Source organism: Pelophylax lessonae (genome assembly GCF_965119305.1).
Source record: "Pelophylax lessonae genome assembly, chromosome: 4".
Classification (NCBI taxonomy): domain Eukaryota; kingdom Metazoa; phylum Chordata; class Amphibia; order Anura; family Ranidae; genus Pelophylax; species Pelophylax lessonae.
Genome location: NC_138771.1, coordinates 430,113,030 through 430,135,664, shown reverse-complemented (window position 1 = coordinate 430,135,664; position 22,635 = coordinate 430,113,030). Strand labels below are relative to the sequence as shown.

General features: G+C 38.3%; 1 protein-coding gene across 6 annotated transcripts in view; it reads right to left on the bottom strand.

The window, feature by feature from the left end:
* LOC309553369 (protocadherin gamma-C5-like) overlaps positions 1–22,635 on the bottom strand; it is a 764,755-nt gene that overhangs the window by 545,431 nt on the left and 196,689 nt on the right. The window lies entirely within an intron of this gene.

Sequence of the window (22,635 nt, the reverse complement as noted above, 5' to 3'; positions counted from 1 at the left end):
GTGCCGTTTTGCAAAAAATGGCTTGGTCATTAACCACTTAACGACCAGCCACGTAGATCTACGTCGGCTGACTTTGAGTGGTTATACCGGGATGATGCCTCTAGCTAGAGGCATCATCCCGGTACCGTTGTTTGAAGCCGGCGGTCGGCTTTCCGTCGGTAACGATCGATGCGGCTCGGGAGCCGCTCGATCGTTACCCGGGGGGGCGGGAGGGGACGTCCCCCCCCTCCCGCCGCCTTCCGCGGCTTTGCTCGGGGCTCCCGTCCCACCGGGAGCCCCGAGCACCCAGCCGGCACGTCCGCCGGCTGGATGGAGTCCCGATGAATGCCGGAAACGGCATCGATCGGGTCTCCGATGACGTAACCCGGAGGCGGCGTCCATGACGTCACATCCGGGTTACCGTGCCGCAAAAGGCGGCAGATTTAAAAAACGGCTGTATGCAAAAATGCCGTTTTTGGCGTTTTGCATACAGGGAAGTGTAGTGGAGGGGTCGAGGGTCTTTTAGACCCTCGATCCCTCCATAAAGTGTACCTGTCACACATATTGCTGTCACAAGGGATGTTTACATTGCTTGTGACAGCAATAAAAGTGATCAGATTTTTTTTTTTTTTAAAAACCTGTAATAAAGTTAAAAAAAAAGAAAAAATAAATAGGAAAAAAAAAAAAAAAAAAAAATTTAGCCGCCCCCGTCACCGTTAGCTCGCGCACAAAAAAAAAACGTATACGCAAGTCGAGCCGCAAATGAAATCGCTGTTCAAACCACACATGTGAGGTATCGCCGCGATCGCCAGAGCGTGGGCAATAATTTAAAAAAAAGAGCTACACTCTAACTCAAAACTGGTAACAGTTAAATAAATTTAAAGAGGCGCAGATTGAGTTTGTCGCCATCCCACGGGGGGGCGCAATTTTAAACCGTAACATGTTTGGTATCTATTTACTCGGCGTGACATGTTCTTTCACAATATACAAAAAAAATGGGCTAACTTTACTGTTTAGTATTTTTTTAAATTAGTGAAATGTGATTTTTCAAATTTTTTCCAAAAAAATGGCGTTTTAAAGACCGCTGCGCAAATACCGCGTGACAAAAAATTTTGCAATGACCGACATTTTATTCTCCAGAGTCTTTGCTAAAAAAATATATATAATGTTTGGGGGTTCTAAGTAGTTTTCTAGGAAAAAATACTGGTTTTAACTTGTGAACAAAAAGTGTCCGAAATAGGGCTGGGGGTAAAGTGGTTAAGGGGGTAAATCTTTCCGGTCCAGAAGTGGTTAAATAGAAACTCCAAGCAGCAGCCTCAGTAAACACACAGTTGACATTCATATATGCTTTCTGTTTTCTCTGGATTTGGAATGTGGACATTATTGTAATATCATTGTCTCCTCTATGTATTTACTTGAGGCATTTACTGTATATAGCACAGCCAATGTTTGCATACTACTCATTTACCTGCCTTCAGGAAGGAAGTGCCTGCCTTCAAATATTTTATAATCTATGGTCTATAGCAGGCATCACTAAATGGCGGCCCGCGATCCAGGTCTGGCCCCCATCACTCCCTCCCAGACCGCAGCAGTCGCGTTATTTAGGAGCCTGTTCTTCTCCCAGCTGTCACACTTTCATCTTCACAGGGCCAACAGCGGGAGGCGGGACAGCGGTGAGCAGCCGATGCTGCGGGGGCTTCGTTTTAAGGTAAGTATTTCATAATGAGCTAGTATGCTATGCATACTAGTTCATTATGCCTCTGTCTTTCAGGGTTTTTTTTCAGAGGTTTACAACCTCTTTAACATAAAATGTACCCATCAGTGTGCCCCTTAACATAAAAAAGGGACATGCTGATGGGCACATATTATGTTAGTGGGCTCATGATGATGGGCACATATGTTAAGGGGGCAGTCTGATGGGGCACCTGATGTAAGGTGGCACTTTGATGAGGACACCTGATGTAAGGTGGTACTTTGATGAGGACACCTGATGTAAGGGGGCACACTGATGGGAATACCTGATGTAAGGTTGCACTGTGATGGCGCTACCTGATGTAAAGGGGCACTGATGAGGACACCTGATGTAAGGGGGCACTCTGATGGGCACACCTAATGTAAAGGAGCACTCTGACCTTATTTGATGGGGACAAATTATGTAAGGGGGCACTCTAATGATGGCACCTAATGTAAGGGGGCCTTATGATGACAAAACCTGATGTAAGGAGGCACTCTGATGGGGACACCTGATATAAGGGGGTACCTTGACAGCGGTAACTGTTTAATGGGGGGACCCAATGTAATGAATCACTTTGGTAGGGGCACCTGATGTAAGGGGGAACACTATTGGAGACATTTACAGAGCATTACCAGAGTGTGTGGAGAAAACAGTAAGAAAAGCATCATAGAGCGTGGCTGTGCAAAAAAAAAGAAAGTAGATGCATACAATAGAAAAAAAGGAACTCCATGATACAAAACAAGTTTGCTCAGGGAGATAGAGATTTGGTGGACTTTAAAGGCACATATTAAGTAGGCAAAAGACTACCATAGATATAAAAAACATATATTAAATATATCAAATCTCTATCTCCCTGAGCAAACTTGTTTTGTATCATGGAGTTCCTTTTTCTCTAATTAATAGGATTATGGCACACAAGGGTCAGCTCAACCAAAAACCCCCCTCTTTTCTATAGATGCATACAATCTTTCATGGCACAGACTTGAGATTCGGACCTCGACCAGAAGAAAATTTTAGTGACTGGACCTTCTTGAATTTTAATTCACTACCCCTGGTCTATAGCTTACATACACACATACCAGGGCCAATTTTGCATGCAGATAATGTCTGAGCAGGAATTGAAATGGAGGACTCTAATAAACAAAAAACATAATGATTTCAACTTTAGCTAGAGTTTTACTTTAAAATGAGGTTCCATAAGGGGTTAAAACACTCATAATAAAAATGATTTGACTTAAAGCGGAGTTCCAGCCTAAACACACACTCACCTGTCCAACGGTCCAGCAATGCGGCCGCCCAAAGCCTCACTCTTCTACCTCTCTGCTCTGCGGCGCCAGCATCACTGGTGTGGGCACCCGGCTGTGACAGTTTGCGGATTCACAGCCGGGTACGCAATGCGCATGCGCGAGTCGCGCTACGCGTCGTGATTGGCCAGCAATCTTCTGGGACCTCTGACATGTCCCAGAAGATTGCAGGGAGGGAGGGGGAGAGGAGAACTTCCGCTCAGGGCACCGCGGCGCTCCGAGCGGAAGTGGGAGCGGGTACCTGTCAAAACTAGGTACCCGCCCCCCCCCCCCCCAAAAAAAAAATGACATGCCAAATGTGGCATGCCAGGGGGTTAGAACTACCTAAAGCGGAAGTTCCACTTTTGGGTGGAACTCCGCTTTAAAGAATAAAATGACACGCACCCCAATATTCCTGTGATATTATATTCATACAAGTTAAACAATGACATGCTTAATATAAAACTGTAATAGCCTTCCTCTAAGCAACACATCAATGTGTATGGTTGTGATTTTGTAAAATGGCAGTTTCCTTGTGCAAATGTAATGTGCTTAACGTGGTATTAAAATTTAAAATGTGACTTTACCCTACAGGTATGACTATAAAATGTCTTACCTTTAGATGCCTTTCAAATGGCTTTAACTTGTACAGTTTTGTATATAGTGGCATCAGCCTAAGCCTATGATATAATTGGTGCATGCCCAGTACTCTCTGCATGTACAGAACAATGAGCATGCCATGGATGCAGAGAGTGCCGAGCCTTTATGCCAACCCCCATGTGTATGAAGTGGCATCACTGCAGCGTGGGAGCATAAACCTGGAAGGAAGACCTGGCGAAGATGAAAGCACCTGCAGCAGTGACAGTATGCTACTGGAGGGCTCCATTGGTAGGGTAAGTCTGACATAATGTGCTAGCATGTGGTACATTATAGCACAATATGGCATTAACCTGCAAGGAGCCATCTATTTTTTAAAAAAAGTTTACTACTGATTTAACATTTACATTTCACATAAAACAAACTTCTTTTTAGGACTTTCAGTTACTAAATTAACCAGATAACAGGAGTTCTGCAAGAATAACAACACAAGAAAACAATTCCTCTAAAAACCCTAAATATTTCCTTCAATATTATTTTAAATTTTAATGTAAAAAGTGAACATCAACATGAGATGCCAGTTTTTCAAAATAGGGGTTTAGACTTAGTCATAGGGCTGCAGATTTTCCCTCACTTTCTGTCTAGTAAACATAATGTCAGCAAGACAGAAATGGGGGGTAAATCTCTCCTACAGAACTCCTATATTAGCAATAAAAACCCATGAGAAGTTCTAATTTTTCCCCACTCTATCCAAAACAAGAAAATACATTTTAGACATGCATTTCAAGCATATAATAATTACATCACAGATATTTTACTGAATGCTGAGAAATGTTTTTCAACTTAATGTTGATTTTCAAATAAAAGTATGGAGCCTCATGTTAGTCCTGAGCCTTAAATTCATAAAGCCATTAGATTTTACAAGACAGTATCAGGAAAAGTTTGAGAGATTATTAGAGACAACCATACATTCTGTCAATTATCTACATTGTTATGCAAAGACATCAAGAAATAAAATTTCAAATTGAATTTTCACTATATTACTAATTAGTAACAGTAATTACTAGTCTATCAAAATTAGGCTATATTGTGTGAACATAGTATTTTCTATCAATATAGATTTATATTTTAATGGTTATGTCCATTTCTCTTACCTTTGGAGCCTGATCACTACCAATCCCTGAATCACCAGTGTCAATAAGATTTTCTGTGGGAACATTCTGGACTGATTTCAGATAAGCAATTTCATTCTGCTTTGAGTCTAGGGTCACACACACATCATATGAGAATGGAAAAGGTAAACTTGTATCACTGATTTCAGAAGGACATCCCAGGGTGAACTGAGGATAAACATCTCTACCAAGAGTTCTAATGGATGTTGGGTTATTAATTTTTCTGCATTTAAAAATGACTATGATTAATACAGTTCCAATAAATAAAAAAGAAATTAATGCTATGGATACTACCAGATAGAATGTGACATTAGTTGAAGTTTCTTTATTACTTGGTTGACGTTTTATCTCTGGAGCAACCTGTTGAAAATTTTCTGCAACAACCAAGTTCAAGGTGACCGTAGATGATAGAGATGGGACTCCGTTATCCTTTACCATAACTACAATTTTTTGTCTCAATGAATCCATGTTTGGCAAGTCTTTTCCAAGCCTGATTTCCCCAGTGTGTTGACCAATGGAGAACAAAGATGGATCAGGAATTTGCAGCAAGTGATAAGAGAGCCAGGCATTGTGTCCTGAGTCAGCATCGATAGCGATCACTTTGGTCACCAGATAATCTTTCTCAGCAGAGTGAGGAATAAATTCAAACAAAGATGATCCCTCATTCTCTGGTGAAGGATATAGAATTTTAGGTGCATTATCATTCTTATCAATGATACATATCCTCACAGTAGCATTACTACTCAAAGGAGACTTTGCATTATCTTTAGCCATAACATGAAAATGAAATTCCCTTAACTGTTCAAAGTCAAATGATCTCTGTGCATAAATAACTCCTGTCATGGAGTTCATGGAAACATATGAAGATACTGGAATTTCTTCTATTTTGCTACTTAAAATGCTGTAAGATACTTTTCCATTCTCGTCACAATCAAGGTCTACAGCATGTACATGATGCACAGATGTCCCTGGTTGATTGTTCTCTAGAATGTAGACAATATATGTGTTTTTTTCAAAAATAGGTGAATTATCATTTACATCTGAAACAGTCAATGGAATGGTTTTATTGCTGGATAATGGGGGAGATCCATTATCCACACAAGAAACTGTAATGTCATACACAGAGTTTTTTTCCCTATCCATGCTCACTGCAGTTACAAGTTTATAGTATCTAGCCGATGATGGTATTAATTGAAATGGTAAGGTATTAGAGATCTGACATGCAACCTCTCCATTAATTCCAGAATCTAAATCATGAACATTAACTAATGCTATGACAGTACCAGGAGGTGCATCTTCTTGAACTGTTGCAGAGAGGGATGTTACAATTATTTCTGGGACATTATCATTCATGTCAATTACTTGTATTGATATCTTGCAACGAGCAACATGTCCACCGCCATCTTTAGCTTCTACTGTAATCTCATAAGAATCTGCAGCCTCATAGTCCAAATGTCCTTTTATTTTGATATCACCAGTTAAGGGATCCACATTAAAAAGCTGATGAGCATTTTCAGAAATATGACTAAAAGCATAGGTTATAAAAGCATTAGAACCTTCATCTTTATCAGTTGCATTCAAATTGACAACCAGAAAACCAATGGGAACATTCTCCATTATGCTTATTTGATATGTATCTTTTGTAAAAACAGGAAAGTTGTCATTAACATCTTGTACTGTAATTCTAATATGTGCAGTGCCAGTTTTAGGTGGTTTACCTCCATCTGAGGCTATTAAAACTAATTCATAGTAACTTTGTTTTTCTCTGTCCAAAGATTTATCCAGTGTAAGTTCAGGGTACCAGATCCCATCTCTCATGTTTCTTTCTCCCAAGCAGAAATAGCTAGTATCACTGAGTGTGTAGTGGTCTACTGTATTTGTTCCTAGATCCGGATCATTTGCATTTCCTAAAGCAAAACGGGCTCCAGGTAATGTAAGTTCACTTATTTCTATATCAAAATGACTGGTTGAAAAAGTAGGTGAGTTGTCATTCACATCTTGTATTTCAACAGTTATTGTGCAAAAATTCAGAGGGTTTTCTATAACCGCCTCAAGGTTTAAAAAGCAGCTCTGTTTAGCCCCGCATAATGTTTCCCTATCAATTCTGTCTGAAATAACCAAGTTTCCATCTTGTAAATTAACAGTTAAATATTGTTTTTTTCCATGAGATACAATCTGGAATTTTCTTAGTGCTACTTCTTTTACATTTAATCCAAGATCCTTTGCTACATTCCCAACCACAAAACCTTGCTTTAATTCTTCAGGTATAGAGTACTGCAGCTGACAAAACGAATACTTGAAGAAAATCAAAATGAAATACAATAATTTCTGCCATTTAAGCATCCAATATTTATACCTGCATCTTGTAAAGTCTTTCATGTTTGCAAGACAGTATATCCTTCTTCAATAAATCCAGGAGAATAATGATTCAAATTTGCAATATCCAAGATGTAGCTTGTTGACGGAGTCCAGGTAAAACATACAGCAGTATGTGCAGAGAAAGTGCAAGGTTTACTACAGCCTTGTACCATTCTCCACTTTTAGCTAGAATTCTCAAATCTATGGTACAATAGCGGCACTCAGAGTTCAAAGTGAGGTACTACAGCTTACCAGCTTAAATCCTCAATTTTATACTATATGATTTAGTAGTAACTATATATACTATTAATTCATAATCTATTTTCAAGCTTTTTATCAAATTTATAAAATGGTCTAGCCCTAATATTTGTGGTTTTATGTAGCTTTACTTTCCTAGCCTACTGAAAAAAATGAAATCCCATATCCAATCAATCTATATACAGCAACAACACACAAAATTATCTGTCAGCAAATATTTCAACATTTGTAGCTGTATATTTTACCACTACATAATTGATTTATGCATGTAAAGCATTATAATTTTTAATAATTAAAAAAAAAATACTAAATAAGTTACATTTGCCTTGTTTAAAGCCCACATTTGGTTCTTTTTTAAAATCTGTACAAGGGGGAGTACTTAGATTGTGCTAATTACAGTTGTCCTAGATAAACTCCTCCATCCTCTAATCCCTCATACCCCTGCAGTGGAAATCTTCCTGTGGTCTGGGAGTTAACCGCTTGCCGACCGCCGCAAGTACATATACTGCGGCAGTCAGCCCCTCAAAGGCAGAGTGATGTATCGGTACGTCACTAGCCTGTGAGGCTCTGGGGAGCGAGCGCATGCCGGCGGCGGTGCGCTCCCGCACGGTCACGGACCCCCCCCCCCCCCCCAGCGCGTGTGACCGGCGGACCCGATGTCCGCCGGTCACTCTGCGATCGTCGGGGGAGAGGGAGAAAGGCAGGCGGCTAGTGTAAACAAGCCGCCTGTCATTCTCCCCTGTGTAGAAACAATGATCATACGGTTCTACTATGTAGGACCGTTGATCATTGTTCCTACAGCCCAAGCCACAGCCAATCACAGTTAGAATCACGCCCCTAGGGACACACACAGCCCCTCCCTCTCAAATAAAGTTAACCCCTTCACTGCCAGTGTAATTTTACAGTAACAGTGCATATATATAGCACTGATTACTGTAGAAATGTCACTGGTAACCCCAATAGTGTCAAAAATGTCAGTCAAGGGTCTGATCTTTCCCCCCCAATGTCGCAGTACCGAGAAAAAAAAACACAGATCGCCGCCATTACGCGTTAAAAAAAAAACAACAACAACAAAAATGACAAAAATCTTTCCCTTTGTTAGTAAACGCAATAACTTTTGCGCAAACCAATCAAAATATGCTTTTTGCGATTTTTTTTACTAAACATATGTAGCATAAAACAAATTGGCCGAAAATGTTAAAAAATTTCGATTTTTACTTTTTTTTTGGGGGGAATTTCATATAAAAAAAATGTGAAAAATATTGTTATTTTTGCAAAATTGACGCTCTTTTTTTGTTTATAGCGCATGATCAAAAAATCGCACAGGTGATCAAATACCACCAAAAGAAAGCTTTGTTTGTGGGAAAAAAGGACGTCAAATTAGTTTAGGTACATCATCGCACGACCGCGCAATTGTCCGTTAAAGTCACGCAGTGCCGAATCGCAAAATACCCCCTGGTCTTTTAGCAGCCAAATCCTCCGGGGCTTAAGTGGTTAATACAGCTTCTGGACCTGCCATAGGCACTTGTCAAGGAAAGCCACCCTTTCTGTCCCACTTCTCTGTTCATAGAAGCTGTGCTATAGCTCCCATCAGTCAAAAGTATGCCCTACATAAAGTACTTGTTCATATAGTTAGTTAGGTTGAACAAAGACACAAGTCAATCAAGTTTAAGCAACAAAAAACAAAAAAGAAAACAGAACTATACAATCCCATATACACAATCCTATACCCGCAGTTGATCCAGAGGAAGGCAAAAAACCCCAGCAAAGCTTGATCCAATTTGCTACAGCAGGGGAAAAATATCCTTCCTGATCCCCTGAGAGGCAATCGGATATTGCCTGGATCAACTTTACCTTTATAAATAATAGTACCCAGTTACATTATGTAAAAGGATAAAAGGGGTGATATGTGCGCTGTCACTTGGGTATCCACATGAGAGGAACTCCAGATAAACTATAGGTGTATTACAGATAGTAAAATCCTTTAGAGCTTTTGAGATTTCTTCCATTAGTGCTAATTCATCTCCTGTTTAATATTTCAGTTATATTATGTACACCTAGGAAAGAATCTTGGCCTTTTTAAAGCAATCTACTGAGTGAGCTGGCCAGAACCACCTCTAGAGGGAGTCTATTCCCCATTTTCACAGCTGTGAAGAAACCTTTCCATATTTGGAGACAAAATCTCTTTTCCTCTAGACGTAAAGAGTGCCTCTGTCCTCAGTGAATAACTCAACACCAAGTTCACTATTTGGAGCCCTTATGTTTTTTACATGTTGATCATATCCCCCCTAATCTCCTATTCTCAAGAGAGAATAAATTCAGTTGCTCTAATCTTTCCTCATAGCTGAGCTGCTCCCTGCCTCTTATCAGTTTGGTTGCCCTTCTCTGCACTTTGGCCAGTTCCATGGTTCAAGGTCTGTGACTCATGCCACGTTAAAAAATACCCCAAATGAACAACAAATTGCCTGAAGCAGAGGATCCTGAGTCCTTGGTGTTGCCTAGGGCAATACTGTCCTCGAAAATTATACCCCACCCATGTAATACTGCTGGGATAAATAAGGGGTGAAACATGCCCCCAAAAGTCTGCCACATCTCCCTATTGCTAGTACCCTAACTCCTCCTTATATTCCACTTCTGCATGCAGCTGCCTTTGCTTCAGAGGGATTGAGTAGGCAAAGGATCCTGTTGGCCCTGAGACAGCAGTAAGTCCTCCGCTTACTCTTGCAACTGTGCATTCAGTGCTTGGTCTATCAGGCCATGGAGTGCGTGCTCCAGGAGGAACACGGAGAGAATAAATCACTAATTCTCACCACATTATCAGCTACCATTTTGGTTGCAAAAAATGCTGCGTGCATCTTGAATGAGGAGCCATTGATGTGGTAAAAAACACACAGGTATTCATTGGGCACACTGCTGTAGAATGGGTAAAGCTGAGTTCCTTCACGTGAGAGTGTCACAGATGAGGCAGTTGATGTTGGTGCCGCATTTCTGCCAGGCCAACACTGACCGGGAATAACTGCCTAAGGTGGCCCTAAACCTTTCTGGCCTGGGATGTTGTATATGCTCTGGAGCACTTAGGATGGACTGCTGGATTGTAGGAGTTACAGAATGAGTACAGTGAACAGGAGGGGGTACATATGACAGCATGGCCCCATCATACAAGACATGAGGTGGTACCACCAGTTCAGGTGGTGTTCCCTGCATCCTTCCTATCTGACAGAAGATTGACACAGTGTGCCATGAAGGATATGTAGCTTCTATGCCCAAGCTAAATGGACCAATTTTTATGTGTACCCTGCCACAGTGTGGTCCAGCAACACCGACAAATTATGATCCACTTGCTGATGGAAGACCGTGAGGGCTTTCTGGGAAAAATCTTGACAGCTGTGTACCTACCACTGTGATGTAGCACAGGTTGAGTAGCGACAAGGCCAGCAGTTTTGCAAAAGTGGCATTAAGATGCTGAGCATGGTGGTGATTTGAAGATACTTTTTTTGCTTGTTCTACAGTAGCTATGGAAGAGACACCAGCCCTGGGAAGGCTGCTGCTGTAGATGGTTGGGGGGTGCATGAGAATTTGCTTGATCCTCTTTACCATGGCCCCATGACCCACTTTCCCAATATGGCATATCTGAAGACTCTGAAACCACTTTTTTGACTTACCTCACTGTCACTTGAGGTGGCAGCTGTTGTGTTGGATGAGGCAAGAAAACACTGTGGAACACAGGAGATGTGGAAAGTAATGAGTGAAGGGGAGTGGAAACGTTTTGTTGACAACTTGTTTGCTGTTATGCCAGTGGCAGAGGCTGCAGACCTTAACAGTGCTGTCCACAGCAAATGCATTAAGAAAGAAAAAAACTTCAGAGCTCTGTGGGCCAGCCCTAGGGGTTGCAGTGTGGCCTGTACCTGTGGGGTGAGGCAGCCAGATGAATTATATGCAAGCTGCCCCTGCCCCTGGACAAAATCCTGCCTTGTTGCTGTTCTGTCTCTCCCTTAGAACTTTCCGTCTGCTCCTTATCATCCATCCTCTTCTCATTGCTGGTGCCCACTTTCTGCAATATGCTTCAGATGCTGGAATACCACTGCCTCTTGTTACTTCAAGAGGCAGGTGTATATAGCTGCTATATAACTTTGAAGGGGAAGAAGAGTATACCTTTTCAGTCACTCAAATTCCTCATGTGCCACTCTGAGGTAGAAATGGCAAATGTGATCTGACTCTAGGTGGTGCAACCCAACCACAGCTTTTTTTTCTGAAAAACCAGCACGCCCCCCAATTTATGCCTCTCAATTTAGGCCCAGCAGACATTTTTAATAAAGAGAAATGCTTAAATTTAATTGCAGTTATTGCACAAGATTGAATAAATGTGACTTGAACTCTAAATAAATACAAATTTAAAAAAAACCCACAACACAAAGAAAGCTTGCAGGAAGGGAGGCAATAGAAGTAGAGTAGTAATAGTACTACAGTAATAGTCTCTGAACTGCAAACATGGGGCGGGGGGACAAAAATAAATTGCCCACCGCTCTGCAATTCAACACAATATACCACAGTATAGCACCATATACCAACAATGTCTCTATACACAGACTCTAGACAGCTCTCCAACGCACACTGACAAATGGCTTTTTTTCAAACTACCCTTTTATAGTGAGGAATCTGGCACACAAAAAAATACCCTAATTGCTGACCTTTTTAAAGCAGCCGACCTACGTTTAAAAAAAACAGGCATTGCATTATGGTTACAAAAAAATAATGCACTGATATACATTTTCAGACTCAACCAAAAAAAGAGTCTATTCAAATAGTGAAAGAATATATCTTGGAAATACCCCTTGAACTATGTACAATGCTTTGTGCTTTTATTGAAACCTAAGGCTAGAGTACCCATTTAACTATATTATTGCTTGTAGAGTCATACATTTAGGAAGTAAAGATTTCCATAGAAAAAGAAGAAGTCTTGTTGCAGGCTTGTACTAACCGCAAGCTAGAGCCTGGGACAAAATGATGTAATAACCTGTTTACTTTTAAAGAACTGTCTGTACATTGTCAGGCAAGATATGTTATGAATAATAGGTCCATACATGGGGGAGGTTTTTAGCCTGGCCTTTATTAGAGGTAAACCATAGGTGGGCAGGCCCAGCTACATCCTAATACTGTATATTGTCCGGAAAAAAAGTAATGCTTCTATGACACATGGTGTTTGGGTCTTAGTGTGTTACTTCCAAGGCCTTGTGTGTATCTGGGCATGGTGGAACGAAGGAATGCCGGGATATAAGGTCAGAAAATAGATAGTAGAAAAGGTGATAAATAGTAACAGAAGTGTTGGGAAATAGAGTTGCTTACAAACCTTTATAAACTTAGTCCATTCAAAACAATAAAAAAATATATAAAATATAAAAATTGACTGCCATCAAGAATAGTGTCAACCTATAAATAAACACACTTGCAATGCTGCTACTTTACAAACATAAATAGCCCAAAAAGGTGAAATATCATTAGTAGTAATCCAATATTAATCCACAGTAGCACAAAAAATAAACCCAACAAAATATAATACATTAAAAATGTTATAAAATGCTATAACAAATGCTCATAAAAGTGCTATAACAAATGTCCATTAAAAGTGTCAAAAGTAGTGCTTTACTTCTTTTCACTGAAGATCTCACACCAAATATACACCACCAAAGTGAAAGTGCAGGTCCCTCTCTCTGAAGAATATCACTCACTGGAAATCATTGGCACTCATTCTCATAGCTGGCAATAGCACTTAAATGTTGGTGCAAACTCCACCTCGGAAATTAAAATCACTATCTCCCATTCACTACTCTGGCTCTCATATATTATTTGCCACCTTTGTAACTGTTATGGGGCTGAAATGCCTCTGTCTGAATAAGTGTCCATTTTTTGTTGGGTTTATTGTGTCCATATTTTTTGTTTGTTTGCTTTTTTTTTTTTTTTGCGCTACTGTGGATTCTTTTTGGATTAGTACTGATGATATTTCACCTTTTTGGGCAATAAAAAATATTGCTGCAGTAAAATGTTAGCGGTTTCATCTTTGCACATTGGTGCGCTAATAGTAAATTCAAAATATTTAATTGTACTATTTATATAAACAATTTTCTATGGTACATTAGTTTTGATAACTATACTAAATATTTTATTTAAAAATTACAATTTAAAATTGATTTGAAATTGAAATTGCCTAACTCATCCTTTACTTCTGCATAGTTGTATGATGTCCTAAAAGGATAAAGGTATTATCCGAAATGTCCCATAAAGGAAAATGAGACGGTATAAATAATTTTGCTGTAAAGGTGTTTTAAAAAATACTGTACATAATCAGTCAGAATACTGCTAAGCAGTTATTTTACCAAGAGTCATCCTTTACTGAATTTCTAGGTGTCGTTAGTAACAGATAGTTTTATGTTAACTAGATTGGTAAAATTCCATGTTTGAACACATTTATTCTATGTATTTGACCAATTGTATGAAATTCAGTCACTGCTTCTAAAAACTGCATACACAGAGACAATCTTCTGTAGCTAGAATGCATATTTAGAGTTTAAATGACATTGTAACAACAGCATCCAGCTATAGATTCAAAGAATTAAAACCTACTGTATGTGAAGGTGAAGATATTGTACAGTATTACCACAGATTAGTTTGTCATTTAGTTTAGAATCTTCTGCCCTTGACATGGTGAAATATATGATAAAGGAAAAGGAATTGGCAGCACTCCAGGTTGAGTCAAAATCCAGATTTATTGACTGGACATCCAAATATGACAATTGTGACAAGGTAGACGCGTTTCACACACTGACTGTGTGCTTAATCATTACAAAGAAAAATGTATATAACATCTCAATATATACACACACAAAAATCCAATCATCAATTTTTGTGTGTGTATATATTGAGATGTTATATCCATTTTTCTTTGTAATGATTAAGCACACAGTCAGTGTTAAACGCGTCTACCTTGTCACGATTGTCATATTTGGATGTCCAGTCAATAAATCTGGATTTTGACTCAACCTGGAGTGCTGCCAATTCCTTTTCCTTTATCAAGTTTTCACGGAGGCGAGGCGGGGCATGCACCGGTGTGAGTCATCAGGCAATTACACCACCTTGATCAGTGAGTTCTTGTCTCTTCAATGGTGACATATATGCTTAATGCCAGGCTATGGAAAGATATATATTTTATCTTAAAACATGTGCATTCTTTGGGGAAAAAAAAAAAAATCATCATCAAGGTGATGAAAAAAATAGCAATTGAGCAGGTGCAGAGCAGGTTGACACAGTCTATTACTGGATTGTAAACAGTATTGGTAATTATTTGTAATGTTTTACATAGCCATACCTGTAAAAGGGGCCAGCCTAAAGTGATCTATGAGGTCTTCATTTTCTGACTAAAGTTCCACATTTATAACCCATTCTTTTAAACAAATACAATATTTCTTTCACATACCTGTTCAACATTGCCAAAAGAGATATTGTTCTGTGTAGAACTATTAGTTGTGTCATCAGTATCAATGAGATTGTCTGTGGGAACATTATGGACTGGTTTGAGATAAGCAATTTCATTCTGCTTTGAGTCTAGGGTCACACAGACATCATATGAGAATGGAAAAGGTAAACTTGCATCACTGATTTCTGAAGGACATCCCAATGTGAACTGAGGGTATACATTTCTGTTATATGTCCCAAAGGTTGTTGAAGTATTGTTTGTTCTGCATTTATAAACCATTGTGACCACCACAATTATGATGAACAAAAGAGATATTAGTGCTATAGCTATGATTAGGTAGAATGTCATATTAGATGATGTTTCCAAATCCTTTGGCTGCTTTCTTATCTCTGGAATAACTTGCTGAAAATTGTCTGCCACAACCAAATTTAAAGCAACAGTAGCTGAAAGAGAAGGAACTCCATTGTCCTTAACCAAAATCACAATTTTCTGCCTCAAAGTTTCCATGTCTTGAATGTCCCTGCCAATTCTAATTTCCCCAGACTGTTGACCTATACTAAGTAATGATGGTTCAGGAACCTGAAGTAAATGATATGAAAGCCAAGCATTGTGCCCAGAGTCAGCATCTACTGCGATTACTTTGGTCACTAGATATCCTTTTTCAGCAGAGTGGGGGATGAATTCAAAAACCGTTGATGCCTCTGTGTCAGATAATGGGTAGAGAATCTTAGGATAATTGTCATTCTTGTCAATGATACATATCTTCACCGTTAAAGTACTATTTAACGGTGGGGAACCATTGTCTTTGGCCATCACCTGGAACCAAAGCTCTTGCAATTGTTCATAGTCAAATGATCTCTGAGCATAAATAACACCAGTTACGGAGTTTATGGAAATGTATGATGTTACTGGAATATCTTCTATATTGCTATTTAAAATATTGTAGGTGATTTTTCCATTCTCATCTCGATCCAGATCTGATGCATGAACTTTGTGCACTGATGTTCCTGGTTGATTATTTTCTGCAATGTAGACAACATAGCTCAACTTTTCAAAAACTGGAGAATTATCATTCACATCAGAAATATTTACCTGAATAGTTTTATTGTTACTCAGGGGTGGTGATCCATTATCTGTGCAGAAAATTGTAATATTATACAAAGAGTTTTTTTCTTGGTCCATGTTGGCGGCTGTTACCAGCTTATAGTAACTGCTTGATGATGGTATCAGTTGAAAAGGCAATATGTTTGAGATTTGACAAGCAACCTCACCATTCAACCCGGAATCCAAATCTCGAACATTTACTAAAGCTATAACTGCACCAGGTGGTGAGTCTTCTGGAACTGTTGTTGCAAGAGATGTGACTGCTATTTCTGGAACATTATCATTAACATCAACCACCTGAACTGACAACTTGCAATGTGTGACATGGCCTCCACCATCTTTTGCCGCTACAGTCATTTCATAATTATCTGATGCCTCATAGTCCAAATGTTCTTTGATCCTAATATCACCCTTTAAGGAATCTATGGTAAATATTTGTTGTGCTTGTTTAGAAATATGACTTAAAGAATATGTTATTAAAGCATTAGAGCCTTCATCTTCATCAGTTGCATTTAAATGGATTACTAAAAAACCAAGAGGTACATTCTCAAGTAATTTTATGTTATATGTTTCTTGAGTAAAAACAGGAAAGTTATCATTAAAATCTTGAATTTCAATTTTGATTATGGCAGTGCCTGATTTAGAAGGGTTTCCCCTATCGAAAGCAGTTAAAATTAACTCATAGGTACTTTGCTTTTCTCTATCCAGTGACTTCTCCAAAATTATTTCTGGGTATTTCCTTCCATTAGAACTCATTTTTTCCCCAAGACTAAAATATTCAACACTGCTAAGTGTATAGCTTTGAACAGAATTATTACCTAGGTCTGGGTCCTGTGCATATCCCAGTACAAAGTGTTCCCCGGGTAAGGTTACTTCACTCATTTCCAGATCAAAATATTTCTCAGAAAAGACTGGTGCATTATCATTCACATCTTGAATTTCTATAGTGATTGTGTAAAAATTCAGAGGATTTTCAATTACAGCTTCAAGGTTTAAAAAACAGCTCTGCTTAGTTCCACATAATGCTTCTCTGTCAATTCTGTCTATCACAAGCAAGCAACAATTTTCCAAATTAATAATAAAATACTGCTTATTTGCTTGAGAAATAAACTGAAATTTTCTAAGTGCTAAATCTTCACAGTTTAATCCAAGATCTTTTGCTATATTTCCAACTACAGATCCTTTCTTCATTTCTTCAGCTATGGAATATTGTAATTGGCCATAAATACATCTGATTAAAAAATAGATTAAGTAGAATACTTGCCATATCATTTTCCTTGATATTCTTCTGTATCCAGTAATTGGATTCTTTAGTGAAACTAAATCTCCCAGGTCTGAGATGTTTTATAAAATTGTCCGATTAGTTCCAAATTGCAGAATGCACAAGTCACTTCTTGCAGTATTTCCCTCAGATCAGATTTGTAGGGCTGTAGCAGAATGTATTTGGTTTACATCCACAACACAACCTTTTATAGTACAATGGTTCCACTTAGAGTTCAAAATAAGGTACTGCAGTCTTACAGCTTGGCTCTCATGTCATTTACTTCAGCGTCCTAAACCAGTACTAGATACTGTATGTTAACATCAATACAAAAGTGTAAGCTATAGATAGAAAGAAAGACTTACAGAATAGACAGACAGACAGACAGACAGACAGACAGGTAGATAGATAGATAGATAGATAGATAGATAGATAGATAGATAGATAGATAGATAGATAGATAGATAGATAGATAGATAGATAGATAGATAGATAGATAGATAGATAGATAGATAGATAGATAGATAGATAGATAGATAGATAGATAGATAGATAGATAGAACAGTGGATAGAAGAATAGAATAGATTTAGAAGAGAATAAACACGTTAAAACAAAAAGTTTCTAATGCAGCAAAATTAGCTTATTGAAAGTCAGAATATGCTAAATGAATGTGAAAATCAAATGTGTTATAACATTTTTAAAAAGCAAAAAAGCAATAAAAATAATGCAATGTAAATTAAATGTTTTAATTTAAACATTGTGTTTCACTTACAGTATAATATTGTGTGTGTGAATATCATTAAGAACAAAATTAGAAAATAATATCAAAGATGACACTACATAACTGTTCCACATAAAAACAAAATTTCTTAGTATGACACACTTAGCAATGAATTATATTCAACCATATGGTACCAGGCAATATCCAATCATTATTTTACATTTACTGTAGATAAAAGTAGTAGTAAAAAAAATTTAAAAAAGAAGAATGAAAGATACGAGCCTATAAACAAGCCTACTTGGTAGGAAGAATGAAGGCAGGTTTTTTTAAACCTGTCACAGCTCAAATTTAAAAAGAACAGAAACTGGAAACATTTTGGACATTGCTTCAAGGCTTTGTAATATTTCTTTTTTGAAAGGTGTTTACTTTTTCTTTCTTATAATATGGTTTGCGTGAATACAATTGTAGGCACAGCAAGGATGTGTCAAAGTGTTAAGAACTAGGCTGTACAGAATCTGAGCAATAGGATTCAAAGGCTATGCTAAGTTCAGTAAATAAAAATGTCTACTTTCAAGATCCCCTTAAAGTAACTGAATTGAATGTGCAAAAGAAATTGTCTGTGCCATCCAATTTTAGCTTTCATTATATTAGACTATGGTGCAGTTTTTATTATTGAATCATTATTTACAGCAAAAGTTGATGAAATTATGTTTTCTACTGATACAAGTGTTACTGTGTTACTGAAACATATATTTAAATCCAATTTTCATAAAATATTGGCAGTTAGGCTTTTCCTTTTTCAATGCAGAACACTGTTTAAAGCTGAGCTCTAGGCTCCTTCAGAAAAAAAGAGGTAATCAGCAGCTTCAAATACTGTAGCTTCTGAATTTTTAATATTAGGAAACTCACCTGTCCTTGAATCCAGAAGTGTCTTCACCCAAGCCAATTTTTCAATCGGCTCCCAGGTGCTGCCACCGCCATCTCAAACTGTGCTTTGTGTATGGCCTGGTGGGGGGGGGGGGGGTAGAGGAGCGGGGCTGAACTTCCGGATGAGTTTGCTGAGGCAAAGTCACCCAGAATCGGGAGCAAGTACCTGTCAAAACCAGGTATCTGCTCCCCCCCCCAAAAAAAGGTGCCAAATGTGGAAGCGGGGGGGGGGGGGCAAATTAGTGGGGCTTCCCTATTTGGGTGGAGCTCCACTTTAAACTGATTCTATATATATATATATATACATATACACACATCTTCATGAACTAAAGCATGCATAGATTGATATACAGTATATATATATTTACAGTATGTTTCCTGAATAATAACTATATTAAGTAAAGTAAATAACTATATTAAATAAAGCAATGTAACACAATGATATTGTCATATAATATCAATAGAAAAGGAGAGGATTGCCCTGCGGGACTTTATATGAGGTGGACCCAATAGTCATAATACTCAAGTTGAAATGTATCTGGTTTATTGTGTAGAACCAATATACAAAAGTAATACAACATGAATACTTGACATACACAAAACATAACATGGTCATACAAATATATTAAAATATCTCGTAGCAGTAACAGTATGCACATCAATATCTTGAAACTCGACGCACGTTTCGTGGGTCGCATTGCCCACTCGTCAGGAGTGTAAGTGTGCAGGCAAGTCTGAAAATTAATTATTATTATTGTTTTATAGACATGCAGGATTGATGGCTATTGGAGTATGAATACCCATATGGGGAGACAACATACTCACAAATATAGCCACGTCATTGTGCTTAAAACATGCTTCCATACGGCGGCAGCCAAATAGTCCAACATGGGAGCTGAGGGGGCAGGATCCAAAGACATTGTATTCGACTCAAGGAGAGCAATGAGAATGTGTTGTAAGTATATCAATCAAACACCTGGCCAGTCTCTAAATGAAAAAGTATACATGTAGGTAAGTGAGCAGCTACTTCCTGTATGATAGCAGCCAACAAATAATAATGGTCATATATATTAAATGTATATCAGAGACATGAATATGGACCAGGGAATGAAAAGAAATAACCAAAGGGCGAAAAAAGTGCCCAGGTGGATAAAAGTAAACCAAGTGGATAAGGATAAAAAGATTAGTTGTAAGACTGAGTAAAGCCAATAAAAATATATCACCATAGAGTGCATATGTGAAGTGATGAAATAAAGACATGAGAAGAGGAAGTAAAGTGGAGAAAAAAAAAAGTAGAGAGTGAATGAAAAGTGCTGTGAACAAATATAGCAAAGTGGCTGTGTGCTTACCATGAAGAAATGAATGCTGTTGTTTGGTATCCACCCTGTGTTCAAAGATTGGACTGTCTGTGATCACTCATCCTCACTGATTGATTGCAATTAAATCACCTGAGACATAACGTTGGGGGCGGGACCCACAATGCTTTGTAAGACATTTAAGGTGAGGATGAGTGATCACAGACAGTCCAATCTTTGAACACAGGGTGGATACCAAACAACAGCATTAATTTCTTCATGGTAAGCACACAGCCACCTTGTTATATTTGTTCACAGCACTTTTCATTCACTCTCTACCTTTTTTTTTTCTACCCTTTTCTCCACATTTTCTTCCTCTTCTCATGTCTTTATTTTATTGGTTCTACACAATAAACCAGATACATTTCAACTTGATTATTATGACTATTGGGTCCACCTCATATAAAGTATTAAATTGGGATGGAGGTGTACTCTAATATGAAATGGCATTGCAGGTCCTTTTTATTTTTGTTAAAATATCAATAGAGAACATTATGGAAAACATATGATAAATGTTACCTAAAATGGGATAGGGGTCAGACAATGTGCTAACATCTTAGCAGCTTTCTCCATGCATTCTGTATTTTACCTGTATGTTTATACTCTTAAACACCCATGCTGTTCTTTTTTTTTTTTAATAAATGGCAAAAAGTAGTTTGCCAAACCCATTGTTGCATCTTTATGTAGAAAAGGAAGACAGTTACAGCATACGTCAGGCCACTAACAATGTGGGTATGTACAAATGGACACATGTACCTGATGCCACTCTACAAAGCAAAGCAACAGATGTCTCTTTTTTAAACAAAGCACCACTGAACAACTACTGGTAAACACATTCACTCATAGCCCAATTTACATATTATATCATACTATTTATGTATAAATGTCTTAAATAATTCTCACCTGTTTACAACTAAATGCCTCTGGACATTCTTTTGAAATATCAGCTGTGGGAGGGTCGCCAGTATCAATGAGATTCTCTGTGGGGACATTCTGGACTGGCTTCAGATAGGCAATTTCATTCTGCTTTGAGTCAAGAGTCACACACACATCATATGAGAATGGAAAAGGTAGACTTGTATCACTGATCTCTGAAGGACATCCCAGGGTGAATTGAGGGTATACATTTCTGTTATATACTCCTACATCAGTTTGGGAGTTTGTTTTTCTGCATTTAAAAATAATTGTAGCCATCACTGTCAGAATAAATAACATAGAAATCAGACCTATAGCGATTACCAGGTAAAATGACAAATTTGATGAGGTCTGCGATGTATTGGGTTGTCTCCTTATCTCTGGCATAACTTGCTGAAAGTTTTCAGCCATAACTAAATTCAGCGTTACTGTAGATGAAAGGGATGGGATACCATTGTCCTTTACCAGAATGACAATCTTTTGTCTAAAAGACTCTTTGTCTGGAAGGTCTCGTCCTATTCTAATTTCACCTGTCTGCTGGCCAATAACGATCAGAGAAGGTTCCGAAACTTGTAATAAATGATAGGAGAGCCAGGCATTGTGCCCAGAGTCAGCATCCACTGCTATCACTTTGGTCACTAGATAACCTTTTTCAGCAGTATGAGGAATAAATTCAAATAACCCTGATTCTTCAGTATCCACAGATGGGTAAAGAATTTTAGGACTGTTATCATTCCTGTCAATGATGCATACTCTTACTGTGACATTACTGCTTAAAGCAGGAATTCCACTGTCTTTGGCCATCACTTGGAACTGAAATTCCCGTAACTGTTCATAATCAAAAGATCTCTGAGCATAAAGAACCCCAGTCATTGAATTTATGGACATGTACGAAGATATTGGAATTTCTTCTATGTTACTGTTTAGAATATTGTAATTGATTTTTCCATTTTCATCACGGTCATCATCTACAGCATGGACATTGAGTATTGAGGTTCCTGGTTGATTGTTTTCTGGAATATAGAAAATGTAGGGTATTTGCTCAAAAATAGGAGGATTGTCATTTACATCTGAAAGAGCCAATGGAATAGTTTTATTGCTTGTCAAAGGAGGAGATCCGTTATCCACACAATGGACTGTAATGTTATAAAAGGAATTTAATTCTCGATCCATGCTTGCTGCAGTTACAAGTTTATAATAACTGCTAGACGTTGGTATTAGTTGAAAGGATAGTGTGTTAGAGCTCTGGCAAGAAACCTCCCCATTCATTCCAGAATCCAAATCCTGAACCTTGATTATAGCTATGACTGTACCTGGTGGTGAATCCTCTGGAATTGTTGATGAGAGGGAAGTGACTGTAATTAAAGGGACATTATCATTTATATCAATTACTTGAATTGATATTTTGCAAAGTGTGACATGCCCTCCTCCATCTTTAGCTTCTACAGTCATTTCATAACTTTCTGATGTTTCATAATCCAAAGTTCCAGATATTTTAATG